Source organism: Erythrolamprus reginae, chromosome 2, assembly GCF_031021105.1.
Source record: "Erythrolamprus reginae isolate rEryReg1 chromosome 2, rEryReg1.hap1, whole genome shotgun sequence".
In the NCBI taxonomy this organism is placed as follows: Eukaryota; Metazoa; Chordata; class Lepidosauria; order Squamata; family Dipsadidae; genus Erythrolamprus; species Erythrolamprus reginae.
The window spans coordinates 177,272,470-177,284,494 of NC_091951.1; positions in this window are offsets into that span (position 1 = coordinate 177,272,470).

The window sequence follows — 12,025 nt, forward strand, 5'->3', positions numbered from 1 at the left end:
TTCTTTTGTTAACATCTGATTGGTTATACAAGGTTTTCTTGGTTTATAGAAAAATATAGAAAAATATTTATAGAAAAATATATAAAGAACGAAGAAAGCACTTTGGCATAATGGTTAAGTTAGAAATATAATTGGTGTTGTACTTTTAGAAGGAACATTAAGGAGGGAATTTAATTAAAAGAAAAGTATGTACCTGGATCACAACATTAGAAAAAAAAACTTTTGCAACTTTTTTGATGATTGATATTAGTTACTGACAAAATACTGCATTTTATTCAGGGAAAATTAGATGGTACATTGTATTGTTTGAATGTATGTTGAGAGAAATTTTTTTTAAAATTTACACCGCCCCCCCAAAAAAGTCCTTCCTTCCTCCACCCCTCAATTCATTTCATTCTTCCTTCCTTCCTTGTTCCCTCCATTTCTTCTTCTTTCCCTCCCTCCCTCCTTCCCTCCTTTCCACTTCTCTCTTCCCTCTCCCTTTTTTTCCTTCTGTCTCATTTGTTTTGTTTCCCTCTCCCTCGTTCTTTCCCTCCATCATTTTCTCATTTTTCTCTTTCTCTCTCTCACATTCCCTCCCCCTCTCACTTGTTTTCTCTCCCTCTCTCTCATGCTTTCCTTCTCTCTCTCTCCTTTTCTTCTCTCTTCCTTCCTCTCTTCTTTTTTTTTCTGCCCTGCAACGCGCCGCGAGCCAGTCGGCTGCAAGCAGAAGCTCCAAGACAGTGGCACCAACGTCGGGCCGCAGTACATTGCTGGCGCTGCGCTGGGCCTGGGCACAGGGCTGGCACTGGCCCGCTGGCTGGGCCGGGACGGAGGTGCCAGCCCCATGTCCAGCGCAGCGCCAGCAATGTACGTAACACATCAAGCCACCGGCGCCGGTGCCTTGCAGCCAACCGCCCCACCGCCGCCTTACGGCTACTGCTTAGTGCCCCCCCCGCTCGACCCACATTTGGCGGCACCACCTTCGCGGCTTGCCCTGCTGCCCCGCGCCCGCCAGAGCTGCCCAGTGCAGCCGAAGCCCGGGGCGGAGTAGGCGGCGGTGGCTGCTTCAGGCCCGCCCCCAAGCTGAGCTTCCTTTGGCTTCCTTCGATGCAAAGCTGCAAAGCTCACCTGCCTCCTCGAAGGAAGCCAAAGGAAGCTCAGCTCAACGAGGACCGGGTGTTGGTCCCTTGAAGCTGCAGCCGCCGCCGCCCACCAAGGAGATCCCTTCGCCCGAACGGAGGCGGCGGCGGCGAGCTCAAGGAACCAAGAGCCGGTCTTTCTCCGCGCTGAATTGTTGCAGCTTCTGAGGCCGCATCCGCCTCCAGGCGAAGGGATCTCCTCGGTGGGTGGCCTCAGTCCGAAAAGGACCGGCTGTTGGTCCCTTGGCGGAGGCAGAGGCGGCCTCAGAGGCTGCAACAATTCAGCACCGAGAAAGACCGGCTGTTGGTCCCTTGAGCCCGCCGCCACCTCCGTTCAGGCGAAGGGATCTCCTCGGTGGGCGGCGGCGGTGGCAGCTTCAAGGGACCAAGAGCCGGCCCTCGTTGAGCTGAGCTTCCTTTGGCTTCCTTCCTTTCTCCACCAAGGAGATCCCTTCGCCCGAACAGAGGCGGCGGTGGCGGGCTCAAGGGACCAAGAGACGGTCTTGTTTACTGCCCCCTCCAGACGCTCTTGCAGGGCTTCCAGGCTCCCCGCGGGAAGCAAAAAAGCAGCACTCTCCCGCTCTCTCTCTCCCTCTCTTTCTTGCGTTATTTCTCTCTCACACTCCCTTTCTATGCCTCCCTCTTTCTCTCTCTCTCTCCCTCTCCGCAGCAGACCCCCCCACACGCCAAAAGTGCCCAAGCGCACGCAAACCTCACCGGTGCAAAAAAAAAAAAGCAAAAAAGCGGCACTGGAGGGACAAAGACGGTCTGCAGCTGAGTGTCTGGAGGAGGAGGAGGCGGAAAGCCAGGGGGCGGGGAGGAAAGCAATTGGCCAATTTCTTTCTCAGAGGAACTGTTGCTGCTCTGCCATAGGGTGCTTTCCTCCCCGCCCTCCTGGCTTTCCTCTTCCTTGCCGCCGCCAGACGCTCAGCAGCAGAGTGGAGATGACATTCGGAACTTAGTATATTATAGATGGTAAAATCTCGTACGCTGCCACGGGCCGGGTAAATGACCTCAGCGGGCCGCATCCGGCCCGCGGGCCGTAGTTTGGGGACCGCTGTCTTAAACTATACAAAAAGTTGGCTTTACCATTGAAATAGTTATCTTATAATCAGGGTTGCATTTCATAAAAGAAAAGATAATATATATATACATACTGCCTTGGAATAGGTAAATATAGTTGATTTGTACGAAGCAGGGGAAAGGGGAGAAAATTGAAGAATAGAAGGGGAAATAATGAGAAAAAGAAAGTATAAATAGAGAAGTTGGGTACATAGGGGGTGAGAGAAGGGGAATCTGCGAAATCGCAGACGTTTTCAGGAGATACGACAAAGTAGTATAGTACAATAGTGGGTGTGTATGCTAAGAGAATATAGAAGAATATAAAGAATTATAGAAGTTAAGTATAAAGTTAAATGAGTAGTATGTAATTATCTCAGAATAGTATAGTATTAGTAGTTATTTCAAATAGGTTTAAAGATGAATAAAGAGAGATATATTGCCAAAATTTATCTTCAGAAACGGATTAGATGTTGTCAGTATTTGGAATTGATGCATCCATAAATAATAATATCATTTAGAACAGTCAAAGATGAGGTAAATTTATTACTTATAAGAAATGAAGGATAGGTATTTTTTGCTGTAGTCCATTTGTAACAATTGTCCTATATTTTATAATAATCTGACATTTTTTTATTTTGAATTCCCATTGTAATTTTAGACATCTCCACACATTCCATAATTTTAGTAATAATTGTTAATATCGGGGGAGTTTTTTCTTGTTTCCATGCTTGGGCGTATGAGATTCTAGCAGCTCCTTAAATCTGTAAAATAAGATATTTTTCTTCTTGGGTGAGTTTCTGTCTAAATATGCCTAACAAGTATGCTTCTGGTTTAAGTAATAGGCTGATCGATATGACTATTAAACTTTTAATGTGTTTCCAGAATTTTTTGGCTTTTTTTGAATTTTTTCCAGCTCCGAGGCTTCAAAATGCCAGTCAGGACAACAGCCGCTCTTTGAATACGCTTTCTCTTCTATGGTCACAGTGATCAGACGCCTCCCCTTCCCCTGTGCTCTTCTCCGCTCCAATCTTCCCGCGGTCCTTCCACCTGAGCACTGACTGACAGGGAGCGCCTGCCAGCATGCCTAGAAGCCCCTCCACCTTGGGACGGCAATTGAGCTAGATTCTTCCTGGGGAGGGGAGCCTTGCGGGGCCCTTGGCTGCACTCCCTCGCATAGGCACAGGGTAGCTATGCCAAGGGCAGCCTCAAGAGACACAGCCAGTGCTCCCTGCCCGCAGCTAAGCTTACCCCGCAGAGGCCTGGCCGAGGCTTCCATAGCAGTGGCAGCGTGGCCAGCAGCAGAACTTGGAGTGCTTCAGCCATCCCTGCCCAGCAGAAGCAGCCAGCGATCAAACTCAAGCTGTGCTCATCTAGGCTCTGCCTACTCAGTTTGAAATGCATTCCTCTTTGCAAGCCCACAAGTGATGTCTCCAGACTACCATTCCCACCCTACACAATCTGGGGGAGATAGAGAAAGGCAGACACACTCCCTCTCATCTTTCCCTGGGAAAAGTTTTCTAAAGCAGCACAGCCAATATTGGGGAGGAAGGGAGGTGTGAGTGTGTATCTGTGTGTGGTTAGTGTCTATTTGTGTGAGTTCCTGGAGACATCCCCACCTCTCCTGCCCACCCGCTTCTCCCCTTCAACTGGCTGGAGTGGGCCTTGGGCTCTAGAGACTTGAAGAAGGAGTCCGGCAGTTTGCGGAGTTGCATAGAGATTATGTGGGGCACATTGGCGCCCTTAGGTTTCATGATGGCATTGAAGAAGGCCTCCAAGTCTGTCTCCGAATCACCCTGGACGTGCACAACTTGATGGCTGACTGGGGCGGCCTAGATACGCCTCCCTGAGGTGCCAGCGGCAAGGGCTGCCCCTTAAGCTGGGGCTGTGCTGCCAATGTGACTGGGGCTACGCCACTGACGATGCCTGCTGGGGCTGCCCAGCGACATCCATGGCCATCTCCCCCTCCGCGTTTCTCTCGCTCACGCGGCTTAAAGAGCGATGGATTAGCCGCCCCGCGTGTCCAGACGTCAGGGTCGTTCCCTCCCTCCTCTCTTCCTGAGCCTATCTTCCGTGGGAGCGTGGGCCTTTAATGCTTCTAGATTAATTTTTTTTTGTAAATTCCCCCAAAACGTGCGAAGATGCCTGGAATCCTGTGCGTTTGCAGCTTCTCTGATGGCTGAGGGAGGAAGGGAATGCACGGCAGAAGCTATCTCTGTTCCCTCCCTTCCTCATGAGCAAGAACTTAGGGAATTAGTCAAGGCATCAATATTTTTAAAGCCTAATAGGAAAAATTCACATATTCCCTCTAAAACTGACCTTACAAGCCTTCTCAAATATATTTATTAAAAATGTCCTGCTTATCCTGAGAAAAGCTCTCTTAAATCTTCTGTTTGGGCTAAATTGGGAATGTACTTTCACAAGTCGCCTAGGGCGCCGCCGAGGGTATCGTTCATCTGGCGGGTGGTCATGGACTGTCTTCGGTCTCACAAGAGCGCCATGACTGGAGGATTGGACCCTCCGCCACCGTATCAATCTGACTTCAAAATTGATTCTAAATTGTCCCCTGCAACTGAAAGCTCCTTGAAAGTCTCTGTAACTGCTACTGCTCCTGCTCCTGCTCCAAAGGGAAAAATAAGTGGGACCTTTGCAGGGGCAGTAGCACAGGCTTTCCAACAGGCAAAGGAAAAGGGGGAGTAGTTGGGACAACTGCTTATAATATGGAGACACTGGCCTTGGCACTGCAAAATGTGAGGAATTCGAAACATGGTAATTGCTATAACTGCGGTAAATCTGGTCATTTTAAATCTTAATGTAGAGCTCCCGGGTGTGTGTGTGTGCTGTTAAAGGCACTTTAAGAGCTAGCAAGCCAAAAACTGTGTGCCCCTGGTGTAAAAAGAGTTTTTATTGGGCTAATCAGTGTCGCCTAAATCCTTCCCCTCGGTCGGAAAACTAGTGGGGGGGTATGCAACCAGCCCTGCTCCAAAGGTTGATTCTGTCATGTCTAATGAGCCTTTTTTGGTCTCTGTTCTGTTTGTAGCTAGTGACACTGTTGAAGCTTCGTTGCCAGGTACACTTTCTGCCTTTCTTACATTTTCTGCCTATTGAACCTGGCCAGCCTGCCTCCTTTCCTCCTGCTGTGCCTTTGCTTGTTTACCCTCATAGGGATTTTATATCAAGAGGGATTTTAGCAGCACCTTTTCTCACAGATTCTGACAAATTTTCCTCTGTGGCATTGCGTTTATTGTGAACAGCCCTACTGGTGTCAGGGAAGGAGACTTGGTGGCAACTGCCATCCCTGTGCCCATTGAAAGGGATCCCGAGGATTACTATGATATTGACATTATTCCAGAGAACCCAGATCTGTTTGCCATTGAAACAACTTTACATGAAAAGGGCCCATTGCTTACCCTTACTCTGAACAAACATTATTTTTCTGGTATGTTAGATACCGGGGCTGACATCTCCGTCATCTGTGAAAAGGACTGGCCTACGCATTGGCCGACGGAGTCTTCCCTAGCAATCCGATGAGTGGGGGGAATTCAGTCTGCTAGGGTCAGTAAAGATTAGCTGTCTGTAACATCTCCTAACATCTCTGAAAGTGCCTATATTAAACCTATTGTTCTGCTTTTTCATGTTAATTTGGGGGGGGGGGCGAGATCGTTTGCCTCAGCTGAGAGCGAAAGTGATTCTGCACTAATCCTGCATTTAAAAAGGCTTCTTTGTTTTCTGTGTTTGTTGATTGTCCTATCTCATTCAGTTGACTGCTATTCATTTAGAGGCCTTGCAACAAGTGAATGCTGCTTTGTAGCACATGTGGGTGGACAGTATGGAAGCCAATCTTCCTCTTGTCATGATCCTATTAAACACTGTGGATCTCCCCATGGCAGTTCTTGCACAAAAGTCCTCAAAATTATTAATTCTGGAATGGATTCATCTTTCTCATACCCCACATACCACTGTCTCTCAGAGGTTTCATCTTTTTGCTACACTCATTGTCAACTGCCGGCATCGAGCCAAATTGTTGGCTGGCATTGAACCATCTGTATTATATGTACCTCTGTCTTTATCAGTGTGTGATCCTTTGTTTGCAACCTCTGATCATCTTCAGTTTGCACTTGCCAATTGGCCTGGAGAGGTTTCCTGTCATGCACCTCCTGACCCAAGACTGTCACTTGTAAGGACAGTCCCTTTTCAATGGCGCTCCCTGCTGTCCCGTTCCCATCTCTGACGCTGTCACTCTATTTGTAGATGTTGGTAAAACTTATGGGGCATGTGTCTGAATGCATAAGGGTCAGTAGTCAAGGAAAATTACTCCCCCTCAGACCTGTGCTCAGAGGGCTGAATTGGTTGCAGCTATTTTGGCATTTACAATTTTTTCTGAGGAACCTTTTAATTTGATCCTTGATATGTAACTCAAATTGTTTCTTCCATTTTTGATTCCTATATTTCACCATCGTTGGACGCAAACCTTTTGTCTTTGTTTTTGTCCTTGCAAAAATTAATCATGGCATGAAAGTGTTTATTTTTTGTTTCCCATATTAGGAGCCATCAACCCTTTCCTGGATTTTTGCAAGAAGGAAATGATGTAGCAGACGCTGCAGCTTCAGCTGCAGCTGCTTCTGTCTCCTTTATGGCTGTTGCTTCAGCCCCGACTCCATGGGGAAGTCATTCCTATTTTCATTAGAATAAAAAGGCACTCATGAAACAATTTGGCATAACAGCGAATGAAGCATCTGCTATCATTCAGCAATGTCCTACCTGTAGCCAACAAGCAAACTTCATACCTATGGGGGTCAACCCTAGAGGTATGGAATGTTGCCAGATTTGGCAAATGGATGTAACGCAATATCCTTCCTTCGCTCCTTGGAAATATCTTCATGTTTCCATCGATACATACTCAAGCTATATTATGGCCACTCCACAAAGGGGTGAAGCCACCAAATATGTTATAAATCATTGTGTTCGCACCTTTGCATCGTTGAGACATCCAAAAGAACTGAAAACTGATAATGGACCTGCTTACACTAGTGCGGCTTTCAGAGTCTTCTGTAACCAGTGGGACATTGTGCACAAATTCGGGATACCTTACAACAGCCAGGGTCAATCATTGGTAGAACGTGTGCACTTAATGTTAAAACATGCTCTGGACAGATATGATCAGAAACAGGAAAATTGCCCCTAACCTCCCAGCGGTGCAAAACACTCTTAATCTTTGTTTATATACCCTGAATTTTCTTAATTTGACTGGCACTCCTTCATCCTCTGCTGCGACTCGTCATTTTTCTACAGTTCCAGTCTCCTCCCCGAGGCCTCTGGTCTACTATCATCAGCTACCAGATCTCACCTGGAGAGGCCCAGCAGATCTTGTAACCTGGGGATGAGGCTATGCTGCAGTGCAGCTCGACGATCGGGAGCTGTGGGTGCCAGGAAGACACGTAAGACCATATCTTCCTAAACATGCAGGCACAAAAAGGGGACATGGACACTCACACATACCTGCCCTTCCTGCAGGAACCTCTGGAGATGACAAAACTCCAACAACAGGCTGACCCCCTGCCCGACCTGAAGACGGGGCAGGGGCACCTGCAACCACTGCCGTACGAAGAACATGAAGAAGAAGTGACCAATCCACTTCCGTCTATCCCTCCCAGGGGATATTCATTGCTTCGCTGAAGAACATCTAATCATCATCTGTCATTGTGGCAGGCATTGATGAACCCTGGGGAATGTAACTTTTTTTCTTACCTTTGTGTGCTTATTGTTTTGCTTGCTAGTTTTGCTGTGTTTCTTTTTATGTTGATATTATATATTAGAGAACAGAGGTGTCTGGTGGGTCCTAAGCTCCTCGCATACCCTGATGGGGCTTTAAATGGGTCCCTCAATAGATTAAGGAGACACATTCCTGAACCACGCATGTCCTCTGATCCTCATGAGCTATCGCAACGCCTTACCGATAACCTGTGGGTTCGTTTGGCTCAACAAGCTTATGTGTCCACATTTTGTTTAAGTGAGACTGTGGACATACATACGTTGCTTGGCAATTGTTTGATTCTTGTGTGTACTCCTCTTTCTTTAATCCTTAATGACACTAGCTTGGGAATATTTTTGAAGGACCATGAAATTCAATACCGTGATTCACCACACTGGGGTCCTATCACTAGGATCCTTCCCTCATTTCTTGTATCTCTTTATACACCAAATGTTACACGTTTCCTGTGCACATGTCACAGGTTGTGACTCCTCTCCATCTAAGACACACTGTTTAGAAACTGGTCGTGCCTTATGGAATTGCTCTCACTATGAAACCATATTTTTCAATTGGGCTCACATCATACTGCCTACTGGTTGGTTTTTCACATGTGGCCAACGGACCTTTAATTATATTCCTGCAAATCTTTCTAACACTCCCGCCCGCCCGCTCTGTTTAGGGTGACCCACTCCCTTCTTAACCAGGGGGGAGTTGGGGAGCCCTTGCAGAGTAGTACCGAGGATTTTAACATGTTTTTCGCTGATAAAATCGCTGGGATCCGGGCGGACCTCGACTCCAACTGGATAACAGAGTTGACTGACAAGGAGTCAGTTGAGGTGACTGGGGCCCGTGCTTGTCCATCAGTCTGGGAAGAGTTTGATCTGGTGACAACTGTTGAAGTGGACAAGGCCATTGGAGCTGTGAGTTCCGCCACCTGCTTACTGGATCCGTGTCCCTCCTGGCTGGTCTTGGCCAGCAGGGAGGTGACATGGAGCTGGGTCCAGGAGATTGTCAACACTTCTTTGAGGAGGGGGTCCTTTCCAGATCCTTACAAGGAGGCACTTGTGCGCCCCCTCCTCAAGAAGCCTTCCCTGGACCCAGCCATTCTTAACAACTATCGGCCAGTCTCCAACCTTCCCTTTATGGGGAAGGTTGTTGAGAAGGTGGTGGCACTCCAACTCCAGTGGTCCTTGGAAGAAGCCGATTATCTAGGCCCTCAACAGTCAGGATTCAGGCCGGCTACAGCACGGAAACTGCTTTGGTCGCATTGATGGATGATCTCTGACAGGCCCGGGACAGGGGTTTATCCTCTGTCCTGGTGCTTCTTGACCTCTCAGCGGCTTTCGATACCATCGACCATGGTATCCTTCTGAGCCGGCTGGAGGGGTTGGGAGTGGGAGGCACTGTTCTTCAGTGGTTCTCCTCCTACCTCTGTGGTCGGTCGCAGTCGGTGTTAGTGGGGGGTCAGAGGTCGGCTTCAAGCTTACTCCCTTGTGGGGTGCCTCAGGGGTCAGTCCTCTCCCCCCTGCTATTCAATATCTACATGAAACCGCTGGGTGAGATCATCCAGGGGCATGGGGTGAGGTATCCTCAGTATGCTGATGATACCCAGCTGTACATCTCCACCCCATGTCCAGTCAACGAAGCAGTGGAAGTGATGTGCCAGAGCCTGGAGGCTGTTAGGGTCTGGATGGGTATCAACAGACTCAAACTCAACCTGGATAAGACAGAGTGGCTGTGGGTTCTGCCTCCCAGGGACAATTCCATCTATCTGTCCGTAACCCTCGGGGGGGATTATTGACCCCCTCAGAGAGCATCCGCAACTTGGGCGTCTTCCTCGATCCACAGCTCACATTAGAGAACCATCTTTCAGCTGTGACGAGAGGGACGTTTGCCCAGGTTCGCCTGGTGCACCAGTTGCGGCCCTATCTAGACTGGGACTCACTGCTCACAGTCATTCATGCCCTCATCACCTCGAGTTTCGACTACTGTAATGCTCTCTACATGGGGCTACATTTGAAAAGTGTTCGGAAACTTCAGATCGTGCAGAATGCAGCTGCGAGAGCAATCATGGGCTTCCCTAGGTATGCCCATGTTACACCAACACTCCGCAGTCTGCATTGGTTGCCGATCAGTTTCCGGTCACAATTCAAAGTGTTGGTTATGACCTATAAAGCCCTTCATGGCATCGGACCAGAATATCTCTGGGACTGCCTTCTGCCGCACGAATCCCAGCGACTGGTTAGGTCCCACAGAGTTGGCCTTTTCTGGGTTCCGTCGACTAAACAATGTCATTTGGCGGGACCCATGGGAAGAGCCTTCTCTGTGGTGGCCCCAACCCTCTGGAACCAGCTCCCCCCGGAGATTAGAAATGCCCCCACCCTCCTTGCCTTTCGCAAACTCCTTAAAACCCATCTCTGCTGTCAGGCATGGAGGAATTGAGACCTCTCCCCCGGGCCTATACAGTTTATGCATGGTATGGTTGTGTGTATGTTTGCTTTTAATAATGGGGTTTTTAGTGTTTTTTTTTAATTATTAGATTTGTTGTACATTGTTTTATTGTTGCTGTGAGCCGCCCCGAGTCTACGGAGAGGGGCAGCATACAAATCAAATCAAATCAAATCAATAGATCGATAGATCGATAGATAGATAAATAAATAACACTCAGTGCTGTTTGAGTCAACTTACAGCAGTCTTGCCCAAAAAGGAGGACATCGTTGCCTACACAAAAAGGTCCTCTGTACCCCTTGATGCTTTATGCAATGATGAGATAAAGCTGTTGAGCAAAACTGAGTACGTTTCACTTTCGGTATCCCTATTGGGGGTACCTGGTTTGGCCATAGGCAACCAACGAACGGCGCATCGCATTGCCTGTTCTTTAGCAAAAACCATTAATGCTACATCAATAGCCATTGCTGTCTTAACACAAGAGCAAATAGAGCTCCAACATGCAATTTTGGAGAATAGAGCTGTAATAGACTTTTTGTTACTGTTAGTTACATCATCTGGCTGTGAGTCTGTAAAGAACATCTGTAGCTTTAACATCTCAGACAACTCATATCTGGTGAGAAAGCAATTGGACAACTGAAAGGATCTTGCATCTCACATCCGAGAGGATGAGTTACCTGCCTGGTGGGATGCCCTATGGTCCTGGTTTCCGGATGGCTCCTGGCTACGTATGATCCTAACTACTGTGATTGTTATGGTAATAGTTCTTGTAACACTTTGTTGCTGTATTCAATGCATTCTGTCATTACTAAAATCTTTAAGAGTTTTCTGTCCTCTAATAGGAATGTAATTCTCCATAGTGAAATCAAACCCCTTCTGGACGGGTTTAGGACTTTTTGCCTCCGCCAGTTGGATGAAGCTCTTTCCTCCGCAGCAGCTGATCAGCCGCTGCCTTCTCTCCCTCGCCTAAAGGCCCCTAGCTCTTGGCCCCAGCCCTTTGGTCACAAAAATCCAAATTAAGCCACAGCCTTTTGGCCACATGGGACACTTCGACACCATCCAATCAGAAGGGTTGTTACAAAATGCTACTTTTAGAAGGAAAGAATGGGACAGTTTGCTCTTTCATACACCCCACCCCCCCAGTTGAATGATAGAGATGGAAGGGACCTCGGTGGCCATTTAGTATGACCCCTCTTCTCAGTCAGGAGACTTACAGAATGATAGAGAGGGAAGGGACCTCGGTGGCCATCTAGTCTGACCCCCCTTCTCATTCAGGAGACTTACAGAATGATAGAGAGGGAAGATACCTCGGTGGCCATCTAGTCTGACCCCCCCTTCTCATTCAGGAGACTTACAGAATGATAGAGAGTGAAGGGGCCTCAGTGGCCATCTAGTCTGACCCCTCTTCTCATTCAGGAGACTTACAGAGTGATAGAGAGGGAAGGGGCCTCAGTGGCCATCTAGTCTGACCCCCCCCCCTTCTCATTCAGGAGACTTACAGAATGATAGAGAGGGAAGGGGCCTCAGTGGCCATCTAGTCTGACCCCTCTTCTCATTCAGGAGACTTACAGAATGATAGAGATGGAAGGGGCCTCAGTGGCCATCTAGTCTGACCCCTCAGGTCCTCAATGGAAGGCAGGTTGGC